The 14,841-nt window shown below is 43.5% G+C and overlaps 1 long non-coding RNA gene across 2 annotated transcripts in view; it reads right to left on the bottom strand.

The window, feature by feature from the left end:
• The window catches only part of LOC116284223 (uncharacterized), a 229,648-nt gene that overhangs the window by 43,704 nt on the left and 171,103 nt on the right, over positions 1–14,841 (bottom strand). The window lies entirely within an intron of this gene.

Below are 14,841 nucleotides of genomic sequence, written 5' to 3'. Positions count from 1 at the left end.
AAAATTAGAAGTAATAAAAAATCTAAAAATCATCAGGTCTGGAAAGACATAGATGAAAATGTATTCCAAGGATTTAAGCATAAGGTATGGACCTTGGGAGGGCGTCTGCCTCCCATCAGGAAGAATGAAATCCTGAGCAAGCAAGCAAATCGCTGAGTGCCTGTGACGGCAAGGTGTTTGTCAGGCTGGAGGGGAAGGAGGACATTCAGGTAGAGGTAAATGGAAGGAAAGTTAGTGAAGAAGTGAGCTCTGGTTACCCAAGGGCTGACAATGCTGCATACAGTGAGGATGAGAATTAAACTCACCTCTGGGAAGGTCAAACTCTCTAAATGCCGACTCCCCACTTGGAGTAACAGCGTAGAAGTCAGGGTGGATAAGAGAAGAGATCGAGACACAGAATCATCTTCAAGGATCAGAGATCAGACACAGTTGGGCAACAGGTGCATGGAAAAGTGCTTAGCTGCATGAACCATCAGGGGAATGCGAGTCAAGCACCGGGAGATATCACCTACCACCTGGTCGGATGGCTTCACCAAGAAGGGAAGAGATAACACATTGGGGAGGATGTGGAGAAAAGGGAACCCTTGTGCACTACAGGTGGGAAGGTAAGTTGGTGCAGCCACTATGGAAGACAGTATGGAGGTTTCTCAAAAAATTAAAAATAGAACTACAATATGATCCAGCCATCCTATTTCTGGGTGTACATCCAAAGGAAATGAAGTCACTCTCTCAAAGAGATCTGCGCTGACTTGTTTATTGAAGCCTTATTCACAATAGCCAAGATAGCAGAATGACCTAAGTGTCTGTCGATGGATGAATGGATAAAGAAGCTATGGTATATTTCTACAATGGAATATTGTTCAGTCCTGAGAAAGAAGGAAATTCTGCCATCTGCCATAAGTTGGGTGGACCTTGAGTGTATTATGCTAATAGAAAAAAACCACACAGAGAAAGACAAATACCACATGGTATGCTTTATATGTGGAATATTAAAAAAAAAAAGAAGTCAAACTCATAGAAACAGAGATTAGAAAAGTCGCTGCCAAGGGCTGAGGAGTGGGGGGAAATAGCGAGAAGCTGGTAAAAGCATACAAACTTTCAGTTATAAGATGAGTAAGGTCTGAGGATCCAGTATATAATGTGGTGATTACAGTGGGTAACACTGTATTGTGTAACTGAAATTTGATAAGTGAACAGAACTTGAATATTCTCACACATACACAAAAAGATAAATACGTGAGGTGACGGATGTCTTAATTAATGAGATCACAAGAATTCTTTCAAAATGTATATGGGAATCAAATCACCACTATGTATGCTTTAAACCCCTTACAGCTTTATGTATCAATTACACCTCAATAAAGCTGAAGCTAAAAAATGAAAATAAAAACAGCCAGAGATCATTGCAGGAGGACACGAGGGCTGCTGGGACTGGCTTTATTCTTTGTTTTGTGGTGATCTCACTGTCACTGTTGCTCTTGCTGTGACACAGGAAGAAAAAGTAAGGTAGTTCATTCAGGTGTCTCTCCTTAAACTTGAACCACCCAGGGATTAGCTTTAACAGATATTTAAACAGATTTTGAAAACGCAGTCATTCAAAGAATGTGGTATATTTGTTCAACTAAACAAAACAGATAACTTAGATTATACTCCATACATATATGTGAGAATTAATTAATTTATTTATTTTTTGTTGGGGGCAGGTAATTAGGTTCTTTTATTTAATTATTTATTTGATGGCGGGACTGGTGATTGGACCTGGGACCTCGTGCATGCTAAGCATGTGCTCTATCACTTGAGCTGTACCCTCCCCCAAGAATTTAATATATGAAAAAGAAGGAAAAAATACGATTGAGTAAATTATATTAGAATAAATGGTTAGCCACGTGAAAAATCTCTTCAGTGTTATGAAACAAAATTCCAGATAGATCAAAGAGTTACTTTTTAATCAAAGCATAAACAAACTAAGAAAAGAGAAATGAATATTTATCAAGCTTCTGCAAGGAAGAACGTCTAGATTTGGAAAAGATTTTAAAAATCACAAAGGAAAAGATGGGCAGATGTCATTACAAAAAACTTAAAACTTCCGTCCATAAAAAAAGCATAATCAAACTTAAAAGGAAAACAACGGGGGAACACATTTGAAGCAAATATAACAAAAAGGAGCTGGGTATTTATATATTTGAATTAATGTGAATCTTTAAGAAAAACAAAGATGCCAATGGGTGACTGGAAAAAGGACCTAAACAGACATTTTCTCAGAGAGGAAATGCTACTGTTTAACAAACATGGAAAAAAATGTTCACTATCACTGCTAATCAAAGCCATGCCAGTTAAAACAAGAACATTTCATGCTTTTCAAATTAGCTAGTCTTTTAAAATGATAATAGGTATATTAACATAAGTGTGGCAAAATGAGTATTATCTTACATTGCAGATCAGAGTGTAAATTGGCACAGACTTTTTTAAGAGAGCCATTTGTAAATGTGTATCCAGTGCCTTAAATGGTCGCACCCTTTGATCCAGTAATTACACACTGGAGCGTTTCGCTTAATGAAGTAACTCGAAACACTGGTGGTGGGCAGGGGGCTGGAGGGAGGGAGGGGGTGAGTTTAGGCAACAAGATTATCATAACAACAGCATAAAATTATAATGAAATGAAATTTTTTTTCATTTAAATGTTTGGTTAAATAATCCATGCCATAATCCTGGAACATTATGGAGTCGTAAAATGCAATGTTCACAAAGACTGTATAATACGGGAAATGTTTATGATATAATAGTTACTGAAAAAAAATAAAAATTGCATATAGAGAATGGATACAATTATGTAAAAAAGAAACTATGCATTTAAAAAAGCCCTGAAGAAAAGACATTAACATGTAAATAGTGGCTACACATGGATGGTCAAATTATGGATGATTACTTTTTTTTCCTGCTTTTCAGGAATTTCCTCTTTTCTCCAATAACCTGAGGGGGAAAATGCATTTATAAACATGTAGTATTTCTATTTCCTTTTACGTCTTGGGTCATCGTGAATGTTCAACATTTGTTTCAGGTGAAAGGCACCTTTGGAGGGCTTTGGAATGTAGTTCATATACAAGGTCACGTCCAGTGACTCCTAACGTAAGACCTCTGCCTTAGTTCAGGCTGATATAACAAAGCCCCACAGACTGAGTGGCTTATACACACGAGAAATGTATTCCTCACAGTTCTGGAGGCTGGATGTCTGAGATCAGGGTGCCCGCACGGTCGGGTTCTGATGAAGATCACCCAGAATTCTATAGGAAGTTGTTTCAGTTTCTCACCTTATCTGAGCATTCCATTTGACTTCAAGATCCAGTCACTCTTCCTTTTCTGTGTATATATTTTGTTGCATAACTTCAAGGAAATTGATCAATTGCCAAAAAAAACAATTACAACTGGCCTGTGTGTGCAAACCAATACGATGCCTCTTACTAAACATGCAGGCCAAACCGCTGAGAGAAGTGCAGGGAGGAAACAGGTGGTAACACGACAGCCAGAAGAGCTCAGTGGGTCCACTGGGTGTGAAAGATGGTCACTGTGCGAATTAGTTGCATAAGGTGGCCATGACCAAGTTCTGCAAAGTCGGTGGCTTAAAACAATGGAAATTTACTCTCTCGTAGTTCTGGAGGCTAGAAGCTCAAAATCAAGGTGTTGGCAGGGTTGATTCCTTCCAGAGGCTCTGAGGAAGAACGTTCCATGCCTCTCTCTGATCTTCTGTGGCTCTGGATAGCCTCGGGTTTCTCGGTTGGTAATCCCTCATCCAATCTCTACCTCCATTTTTACGTGGTTTTCCCCTCTGTGTGTGGGTCTCAAATCTCCCTCTCCTTTCTCTTATAAGAACACCAGTCACGGGGTTTAGAGTCCACCCTCAACTAGTATGATCACATTTGTCTGGAGAGCGTTAACTTAAGCACATCTACAAAGACCCTATTTCCTAGTCAGGCCACATTCGTAGGTACTGGAGGAGGACACAGTCCAGCCCACTACTGTGTTTTACAGAAGAAATGTGTCAGGGAATCCTTGGAAGAGATTAAGTAGAGGCCACTTGAGAGAATGTTCTGTGTGATAATGTGATCTCATTTTCAGTCTCCATACTAAACTGTGAGTTCCTTGACAGCATAGACCTTTTTCTTCAGGTCCCCAGGGCTTGGCATATTGCCCGATGATGCTCAGTAAATATTTGCTGATTTGAGCTCTGTCTTAGTCTGCTCCGGCTGCCATAACAAAATACCACAGACAGGGAGGTTTAAACAACAGAAATTTATTTTCTCTCGGGTCCAGAGGCTGGAAGTCAGCAATCAGGTGCCTGCGATGGTCCAGTTCCGCTGAGCGCTCTCTTTCTGGCTTGCAAACGGCGGCCTTCTCATTGTGTTCTCACGTGGCGGGGTGGGCATGAAGGAGAGTTAATAAAACGGCTGCACTTAGGCTAACAGATTGCTTAGTCTTCTGCTTGCCCTTCAAATGGTCAGCTAATCTGACTGACTGGTTGCTACTCACAGCTCCAGGCCCATTGTTAAAATAAAGCTATTAATTTTACTGTTTCTGCTTTATTCCAGTAATCAAAAGTAATAATCATGCTTGCTCTCTGAGTCGTTCTCCAGGGAGAAGGTCGTGGGACTGAAACCTTACAAAACAGCCTGAATTACCAAGAAGACCATGCCTTGGGTTCTTATAAGATAAGGAGATTGAAAGACCGACAACCAGTAGCCTCTACAGAATTGGTCTCCTGGAGGCACCATGACGCCACTCTGAGTCTTATGATGAGAAAATGATTCTGTTGACGGTTATTGATACAATTGATGTTGTATTGCTTGAGCTCTGGCTCTGTAATCAGCCTGCCCCTCCCCCAAGGTGGGTTCACAGTCCTAAAGGCGCCAGCCTGCTCTGAGTCCCCTTTGCCTGGCAAAGCAATAAAGCTGTCTCTTTCCTTCTATGCTCTAAGACCTGGTCACTGACTTTCAATCTGGCTTGTCAGGGATGGAGGGGCCGATCTTTCAGCAACAAGCAGATAGAAAGAGCTTTCCTGGGGTCTCTTTATCATGGTGCTAATCCCATCACGAGGGCCCCCACTCTCCTCTGAACCTGATTATCTCCCAAAGGCCCTACCTCCAAATACCATTACTTCAACATATGAATTTGGAGGGGCACAGTCATTCAGTCCATAGCAAGTTCATGTTCAACTGAGAGCCAGGAGTCCTTTGAAGAAGATTACTCTGCCAGTTGTTACAAAAGTTTCCTCATATGTAGAGGGATCCAACCCCAGTGTTAAGATATGGGATGAGCATACTGTTATCAAAACGGGACCTTTCTTTTCGTTGTATACATGCAAACTCTCCTGCCTTCACTCTTCTTAAGATGACTATAATATGTACCTGTATGAATTCAAAAGAAACAAGCATGCAAACACAGAGTCAGGTGCACATAGGGACAGTTGCATGCAGATTCCAGAGTTGGCATCAGTACTGGATGTGAGCCATTACGAAGATAAACCTGTTTCCCATCACTGCGCTCTGGGATTTTGAGTTATTTCTCTGCAAAATATCTTCCTCCTGTTACAGTCTTTCTCCATTGCTGAGACCAGACCTCCTCTTCAAGGCTATTTTAGGAATGCTCCCTGACTTGAATCCAGGAAAGCTAAGGGGAGAGAGACTTAACAGGCTGTCCTCCCCGCTGCCGCCTCCCCCGCCCATAACACCCTGCTTGAATATTTGACCAGGAAATGGCCAGACAGTTCCAGGCCACTCCCAAATAGCTCGAGATCTCTGAAAGAAAGGAAGAGTTCTACCAGCTCTCCTGGTTTGAAATCTTACCCAACACAAGAATAACATTCTAGCTGTGTATTCAAGTGGGAACTTAGAAATGGATTTTTTAGGCCATATGGATTACTTCAGCAATTTTCCAGGACTAATAGTTCTACATGCTGCTTTTTCAAAGCATTTCACTAAACCAGAGGTTATGAATTTGAACGTTTATATGTTTATTATTAAGTACTTTTGGGAAAATGGGATCTGTTTTCTTTATCGTTGAGTCTTCAATGCTTCATATATAATAAGGATCCCAGTAAACAGATACCTGACAAAAGGACCCACCTAATGTCTCCCCCCACCTAGAAGTGACAGAAAAAGTTAAATGCGGTGAGTGATATGGTTAAGACACAGAGGGAAGGCCGTTCAAAGGATGAGGCATTTAGGTGGTGTGATACTGTGATTTATAATAAGAAATAAATATTTGGTCTTGGTTCATGATTCCTGGCTCACAGCTCCCCAAACCCTAGGAACTTCCTAAGTGTTGAGAGTGATGAAGGTCTCCATTGTTATGCTAATGAAGTGACTTCTGGACCACACCTCAGGCCGGGGTCTGGTTGCCAAGGAAACCAACCAGGAGACAGAGGATTGGAACTTGCAGTCCCACCCCCCAACTTCAGGGAGGGGCAAGGGGCTGGAATATTGAGTTCAGCCATTAATGGCCAATGATTTAATCAATCATACCTATGTAAGGAAGCCATACTAAAATCCCAGAAGGACTGGGTTTGAAGAGCTTCCTGGTTGATGAACATGTGGAGATCTGGGGAGAGTGGTGCCCTTGGAGGGGGCCTGGAAGTTCCCCTGGCTCTTCTCATACTTTGCCCTGTGCATCTCTTCCATCTGGCTGCTCCTGAGTTATCTCCTTTGTAATAAACCAGTCATCTAATAGGTTTCTAATATTCCTCTGAGTTCTGTGAGCCACTCTGGCAAATTAACTGAACCCACGGAGGGGGTTGTGGGAACCTCTGATTTATAGCCAGTCAGGTATCCCCCTGCCACTCTGGTCACGATGGGCCAGTGTAATACGTCGGCAACCCTAAGCACCTAAGGCAACCATACATGAGAAGTATGGCTGTTTTATTTTATTTTATTTTCCAGGGACACCCGTGGCAGTGGCCTTGAAGCTTCTGCAGAGCAGCGAATCAGCCCGGCAGATTGGGTGGCGTCTCAACAGTATCACGGGTTGTTACGAAGCTTAACGAGGACAACTCACACATACCCTTCGCGGAGCGCCTGGTGCACAGTAACCATTCCGTGAGTGTTCGCTGATCGTAACAACAACAACAGTAATAATAGCGACCAGCGCCACCACCGTCTGTTCGAATCCCTTCTACTGTCAGTGTCTGCATTAGCTTTAAGATCTTCTGCTCTTCCAAGCAGGTACTCGAGAGCTAAGTGATCTTCCAACTCAATACCTTGGACAAACTTCAACTGAAGAGATTCAAAAGACATGGTCAGAGAGCCCTCATGCCCTGGACCAGTACTTGGAAGCAAAGAGGCTGCCTGGTTCTCGTGATGGAAAAACTCTTCCACGGATTCTGCCCAACTCGCAGGAGAGCGGTAACCTATCCTAACTCCCATTTCAGAGATCAGACCTTAGAAGCCCCCAGTTTATTTACAGCAAACGTTCGACTGCTGGTCCTCTCTGATGTAAGTGAATTTCAAAACACTTTAAATTCAGGATAAAGCAGTGAAATGGGAAAATCTTTACACTCCAATAAGACATCATTACTGGCAAGTATATTGCACTTTCAGTATCAGACTGAAAACCGTCAGTGCATGAAAGGGAATGAGGGCATCTGCGTGGGCATCAGGCACCTTGACAGATAGGGACCTGCCGGGGAGGAAGGAGCTCTGACGAAGGACTCCCCCTTCTCTTTCTGGACCGTTAGAAGTTTCCAAAGATGGCGCAGCTTCGAGCCCACGTCCCGGACAGAGTGCGGGGGTGGGGAGAGTAGACGCCGCTGGCTCCTGTGCAGTTACTCCAGGGTGTGTTCAGTTGTGTCAGGAGAAGGGGAACGAAGGGGCAGGTTAGGCAGGGATCATTAGCATTTAGATTGCACAACTAAGAAACTGGTGAGTGGAAACTGATGAGTGACACGTAAGAGGGGAAACCGAGAGCAGACACCAGAAGTCCCTGAAATGGATCAACTGCTTTTAAATGAACATCTCAAGTATGGGCAAAGGAAGGGAGAGACAGGTGAGGAGAAAGGGAGGGAGCGAGGAACGAAGGAAGGAAGGAGAGAAGGAAATCAGAGGAAGATGGAGGGAGGAAGGGAAAACAGGAGAAAGGGAGGAAGGAAGAGAGAGAAAAGAAAAAGTGAACGAAATCAATTGAGAAAGAAGATGAAAGGAATGCAGAGACAGAGGGAGGTATATTTATTGAGGATTCCAAGCACCAGGTAGACATTCTCTGCTTCATTCTATGAGGGAAGGACCTCTTGTCTTTATTATCAATAAAGAACTGGAATTAGGAGAAAGTTCAAGTTCTTTCTGGCCATGTGGCAGACTCAAACCCCTTGCTCTTTCCATCCCAACATGCCACCAGCTCTGTCCCCGTTTTCCCTGAGCCCAATGTTCAAGGGCACCTGCTCGTTCGAGGCTGTTAAGAATAGCAGGAGTGCCTAGCATCACTAATTTTCTGCTCCAAGGCAGAGGCTGTGCTAGACACTTTACAATAATGTCTCATCATAGAGAGTGAACGTATGGTTACCAGGGGGTAAAAGGGGTGGGAAGGGATAAACTGGGGATTTGAAAATTGCACCTCTTGGGGAGTGACGGAAATGTCAGCTATCTTGATTGTGGCAGTGGTTTCATGGGTGTACCTATCCATCAAAATTCATCAAATTGTACAGCTAAAATATGTGTAAGCTTACTGGTGTAAGCTTACTGTACAGGAACCATACCACAATAAAGGGGTTTTAAAAAATAAAATAATGTCTCATTTAATCCTTATCACACTGTCTCCATTTTACAGATGAGGACACAGAGGCTCAGGGAAACGTGACTGAGGCCATACAGCTACTCTGTCAGGGAGCTGGGATTCTCACCAACACCGTCTTAATTTAGAACCCTTAACCTCCGTTCTAGTCATGGCTCAGCTATTAACTTAAGCAGTGACCAAGGGGCTTTTACCTTTATAAGCCAGTGGTAGACTGAGTAATGGTCTCCCCAGAGATGTGCATTGTCTTAATCCCTGAAACCTTACCTTGAATGTGTTACCTTACATGGCAAAGTGAAGTTTGAGGATATCATTAATTTAGGATTTTGAGATGTGAAGAGTTTCCTGGATTATCTGGGGTTGGGGTAGGGCAACAGAATCACAGAAGTCCTCATAAAGGAGAGAAGGAGGCAGGAGGGTCAGGGTCAGAGTCAGAGAGATTTGAGGATGCTGAACTCTTGGCTTTGAAGATGGAAGCGAGGCCAGGAGCTGGGGAATGCTAGTGGTCTGTACAAGCCAGAAATGGCATGGAACCAGATTCTCTTCTAGAGCCTCGGAAGGAAGCTATGCAGCGCTGCTGACGCTTTGATTTTAGCACAGTAAGATTCAATTGGAACTTATTTTGCATTGTTTCAAGCCACTACGTTTAGGGTAATTTGTTACAGCAACAATAAGAAACTAGTACCCAGCCTCTGTTTTCTTACCTGTCAAATGGAAATTATAACCTTAGACTTACCTATTCTGTTTGACTTTAATGAGGGTTATGTTGTTGGCCTGAGTGCCACTCCCACGAGGAAAACCCCACCATGAACTAGGGTGCCCAAACAAGCTTTGGGCTAGTCAGTCAGGCTTCCTACATCTCAACCTACATTCCTTCAGAGCTCTGTTCTGCTTGGTACAAAAAAATAACTAGCTAGTCTGCTGGGTTCAGTGAAGAGGAAAATCAAACAGAAGAAAACCAGAGACCAAAGATGGAGAGAGGCTGAGTCCTGATGACATTGTTTGAGACCCTGGATCCAGCTATGCCTGAAGCCAATCTACTCGTGAACTGTTCAGTTAGGCAAGCCAAGAAATTTTCATTTTTGCTTAAGCTGGCTTGAGTTGAATTACTGCCATATGTAACTTAAAGCATTTAGGGCATCTACCATGTATCAGGCCTTGTACCACAAACTTTTGTTGCAATAATCCCATTCGGTGGGATTACTCCCTTTAATAGATGAGAAAACTGAGGCACAAATTAGTTAAGCAACTTGCCCAAAGTGCAATAGCTCATCAGTGAGTAACAGGGGACTTCAAATCGAAGTTTAAGTCCAAAGTCTTTGCTCTTTCCCCAGCACCAACTTTCAACCTTCACTTAACTTGAACACAACTTGGGGGGCCATAATGTCAAATCGAAAATGTTATTTCTCTCAGGTCTTTGCTCTTGCACTAAAAAGAACAGATCACAGTTGTTGTTAAGTCATAGAATGGATCCTCCTAAAATCTCCACTGAAATCTTATTAAGTTTTCTGCTCAGAATGTAATGCTTGGTAGTAAAAAGATACAAGCTCTTTGTGAAACAGTTTGTATCAGAAAACATGTCGTAAAAGCTGTGGGCTGCCAGGTAGTTGCCAAAGGAATCATTTTACTTAAATTCAAGTAACATCTAGAACAGAATAGCTGATGGTTTCTGTTTGTTTGTTTGTTACAGCGTAGGGGAGACTGAGAGTTGCAACTAGGATGGTGGGAAGTTGCAACATGAAACCCACAAATTCTCTCCTTCCACCTCCCTTCTCAAAGTGGTTTCTGATCAGCTAGGTTTCTGGTGGTTCGTTTGATCTGGGCTTGGGTAGGCAAGAAGGGTCTTTTTGTTCTGTCAATCTGATCTACAGATCATACTCTCAAGTGCTGACAGGACTACGTAGATGAGTAAGAAGCCAGGGATTTATTATTTTTTTAAAGACCCTTGATCCTTTTTTCTTTCTCATCTTTAAACATGGAGGATTATTGTTTGCGTCCAAAGTAAAACATGGGGTCTTAATGCATGCAGTGTCTTCTCTCTACCTTTCACTTTTCTGTTTTTAAGAATATCTCGAAACAAGCATGGTTGGAACCAAGCCTTAGGGATGAGGAGAAAATGGGGGTGAACGGAGGTGATGAGACAGATCTGAGACTGTGTGTGTCTCGGCGGACAGGGATGCAGGCCCACTCTCATTACATCTTTTGGAAATGAGGCAAAGGCAAGCCAGAAATTTGGAAGTCAGCGTGAAAGCCACCGATTTTTCAGTGTTGCCTAGAATTAGTTTTTAAATTGTGTTGGCCACACAAAACCACTCCAGGTGGCTGAATACAGCCTGTGGACAATTGGTTTGGGGCATTTGGTATAGAGAAGAGAACTGGAAACAACCAGGAAAGGTTTGGTGGATATTCATCTTAAAAGCAACAGAGCTACTTCCATGAGAAAAGAGATGGAAGAAGGAACGGGGTTGGGGGGATGGCAATGGGGGAGTCTGAGGGTAGGGGAGAAATGAGGTGTTAGCAACCCTCGTGATATGTAACATCCTGGGAGGAAGGTGGAGAGAGGGGATTATAAAAGGCTTCTCTTTATATCTTGCAGTGGAATTCCCTCTGCTGCTTCTGTAGAAGAATTTAGTTTCTATTTAATCGCCTTTTTAAATTTTTTTTTTGAGATTGGTTGAAAGTTTGTTCTGGCTACACCACATATGGGCTGGGTGGCTTTGGACCCAGCATGTGACTCACCTTTCTGTGCCCCAGTTTCATCATCTGTAAAATGGGAATCCTAAGGTCACCTACCTCATGGAGATAATGTTGGCAAAGCACTTGGCAGAGCCTGACCCATATTAAATTCTCAATAGCTGTTAACTATTATCATCTATTATCTCATTTACCTTGGATAAGTCGTCTAAACTCTCAGAATTTCACTTTCCTTCTATTTCAATGGGATATTAAAAAATATCTTCCCCTTGGGGAAAATTATTAAATGGCCTGGTATACAGTGGTCACCCCACCACCAACTCATGGGTTCACTTTCCATGGTTTCAGTTACCCCTGGGCAAGCGCAGTCTGAAAATACTAAATGGAAAATTCCAGAAATAAACAATTCAAAATTTTAAACTGCACACTGTTCTGAGTGGCGTGATGAAATCTCATGCTGTCCTGTGCTGTCCCAGAGGGGACAGGAATCAGCTCTCTGGCCAGCACATCCTGCGCATTAGACACTTAACGGACATCTCAACTATCAGATGGACTGTCTCAGTTTTGCTGTGCTTGTGTTCAGGGTTCAAACCCTTGCATACGGAGTTCAGTACTATCCACCAGTTCAGGCATCCACTGGGGGTCTTAGAATCCCCCACAGATGGGGGGCTACTGTATATAAAGGCTTTAGCACAGTGACACGCACATTGTAGATACTCAATCCATTGTTCCAAGATGCCTGAGTCTCCCCTTCCTCCTGTCTCTCCTCTCTCTCTCCTCTCCTCCTCTTTTTAGTATTTGAAATGCAAATACATTCAGAAAGGCAGGCCAGGAGCAGATCATGCAGCTGAGAGACCATGGGTGGGGGTTTTATTTCAAGATGGCAGGGAGCTGTGGAAGGTCATTATGTAACAAGAATGTCTGCAACCATTTTGAGTGGAGGCGAGAAAAGATCAGAAGCCTCTAAAGCAGTCAGGAAGCTGTGCAGGTACGGAATGATGAGAACTTAACTAAGGCAGTAGAAGTGGGCAAGGAACGGAAGAATCAAATTAGGGAAATTAGGAGGCAGAATCAATAAGGCTGGGCAACAGATTCGATACAAGGTTAAGTGAGAGCGGAGTGAAGAATGAAGATGAGGTTCAACCTCAGATGACAAAGAGACTGTGATGCCCTTAACAGAAGTCTCCCAGGCAGATGGACAGGTTGGATGGGCAAAGATAATATATCCAGACCAGGACAGGCTGAGGCACATGCAAGTCTAAACATCTAACAGACAGCTAGAAAAGCGAGGACGAGGGATCCATGCAGTCTGACTGCGTGTGTCTGTTAAACGCCAGGTGCCTACCACAGAGCCTGGCACAGTGTAGATGGTCAATGAACACTTTCTGAGTGAATGAGTGAATGCTGGGCCAGAATTCAGGCAAGAAGTTGAGTCTGGAAATGAGTGCTATGGCATCTCTTTATATAGATCCATTATCTGAAAACATACAATTTAATAGGGCAGCTCAAGCAGAGAGTGAATAGGCAAGAAGAAAGAGGACCGAGGAGAGATCTTCATGGGGAAGATGTTGACAGGTGCCGGTAGGTCTTTCCAAGGGTTGCTCAGACAGGAGAGAAGAGTCAGCAAGGTGAACATACAACGGAGAGATCTATCAGAAAGTGGGTCTTCTATTCTGAGGCTGAGAACCATTACATCAGCCTTCCGAGAAGCTACAGCTTGGAATCCTAGAAGGACGAGGGCCTGCTGGCACCTGAACAAGAAAAGAGTGGCAGAAAAAGCAACAGAGCGAAAACCTCCCCAGCTTGTTAAATCCCACTTGAGGAAAAAGAAATTCCAGCAGATTCCAGGAAACTGTCAAGACAAGGAATTGCCCTCCCCAAGATAGCACGACAGTCACATCCCAATAGAGCCGAGTCACCCAGCCAGGGTGTCACTGAGCAGAACTCACTCGAGGTGAGGCGGCCAGGGAAGCCAGCCTGCCACTGAGGATTGATCTCCCACTGTCTCACTTTGTCCCTCCCAGCAATTCCGAAGGTTTGCCCATTCCCCTTGGGTCTGAGCTGCTTGCTACAAAGTGAAAGTATCCTCCCACTCAGCAACTATGATCCTTGCTGGCCTTGCTCAGTCTTTGATGAATGATTTTGCTCGTAATTTAGTCATTTCCTTGCTGTCTTTCCTGGGTAAGCCCCAAGTTCTTGCCAGTGAGGTAGAAGGGACATTGCACTGGTACACGGCGGGCAGAGGATGCCCTGAAATGGTAGGGCTTGAAATTGATCTTCATAGAACAATGGTGCTATTTCTTTTTAATTGCCATGGGTGCTTTCCTGGTTCTTTTAAAGGGAGGAAATATCTTTGCAGGTTCTGTTGGAAGAGAGGGAGAGAGATCTAAAAATAATCCACTGCAAAAACTTTTTTGACCTTCACGCCTTACACAACCCCTGTTCCAGGTCCCAGCATGAGGATTTAACAAATGTTTGGTCAAGTAAATTCATGCAATCAGAGGGCATTCACTCACAGACAACACTTATTATGGGCAAAACACAGAGATTTCAAACTTCAGGGTAAAATACTATTCTTCCAGCTGTGTGCTCTGTCTCCTGGAGCGAAGTCACTGTTCTCTGTAAGCCAGACACTCAAGAGTCATGGTTGACGTTCCTTCTACTGCTTCATTTAGTCGCCCTCCAAGCTCTGGGATTTTACTCCACAAACCCCTTTCAGATCTTCCTTCACCACCACATCCCTCCTGTCACTGCCTGCCTTTAGGATTTATCACCTGGAACTAGAAAGCATTATTACAATGATTGCCTCTCTGCTGGTTCTAGCCAGGAGGAATTTGTTCTAGGAACTATACACTTACGTCTGCTAGCTATCTTTGTCAAATAAAATTAGATCATTATTCTCTTATATAAAAAAATCCTCTTGAGAATCCATCTTTTTTCTAGACTAAACTCTAAACTCCCTACAGAACTTTCCAGTTGCAGCCCCGCGGCTTCTCTCCTTTCAGCCCGTGTCCCAGCCACTCTGAGCTGCTCGTGGCTCCTCGAATGCATCAGATTCTAGGATGCTTGTCTACCTTTCCCCTGAATTTCTTTTCCCCTGTTGCTTGCAGAGCAATTTATCTTCTATAATCCCCTTGCCAGTCCTTCATGGATCTCAAACGTGGTCCCAGTCACCCTTTCCCGTATATCCCAGGTATTGAGGCAAGAGATTTCTCATTCCCTGTCCTTTGGGACTTGCAAGGGAAAACACAGTCCTCCAAAGTAGTCAGAGTTTCATTTCCACTGTTTATTTCCTGAAATGCCCCCAGGGTGGGAAAGACAAATCGTGTCATGTCTATTTGCTACGTGGAAGGAGACAGTGTCAGGCAGTAGCTG

This window comes from Vicugna pacos, chromosome 18 (genome assembly GCF_048564905.1).
Source record: "Vicugna pacos chromosome 18, VicPac4, whole genome shotgun sequence".
In the NCBI taxonomy this organism is placed as follows: Eukaryota; Metazoa; Chordata; class Mammalia; order Artiodactyla; family Camelidae; genus Vicugna; species Vicugna pacos.
This window is presented reverse-complemented; position numbering and strand designations above follow the sequence as displayed.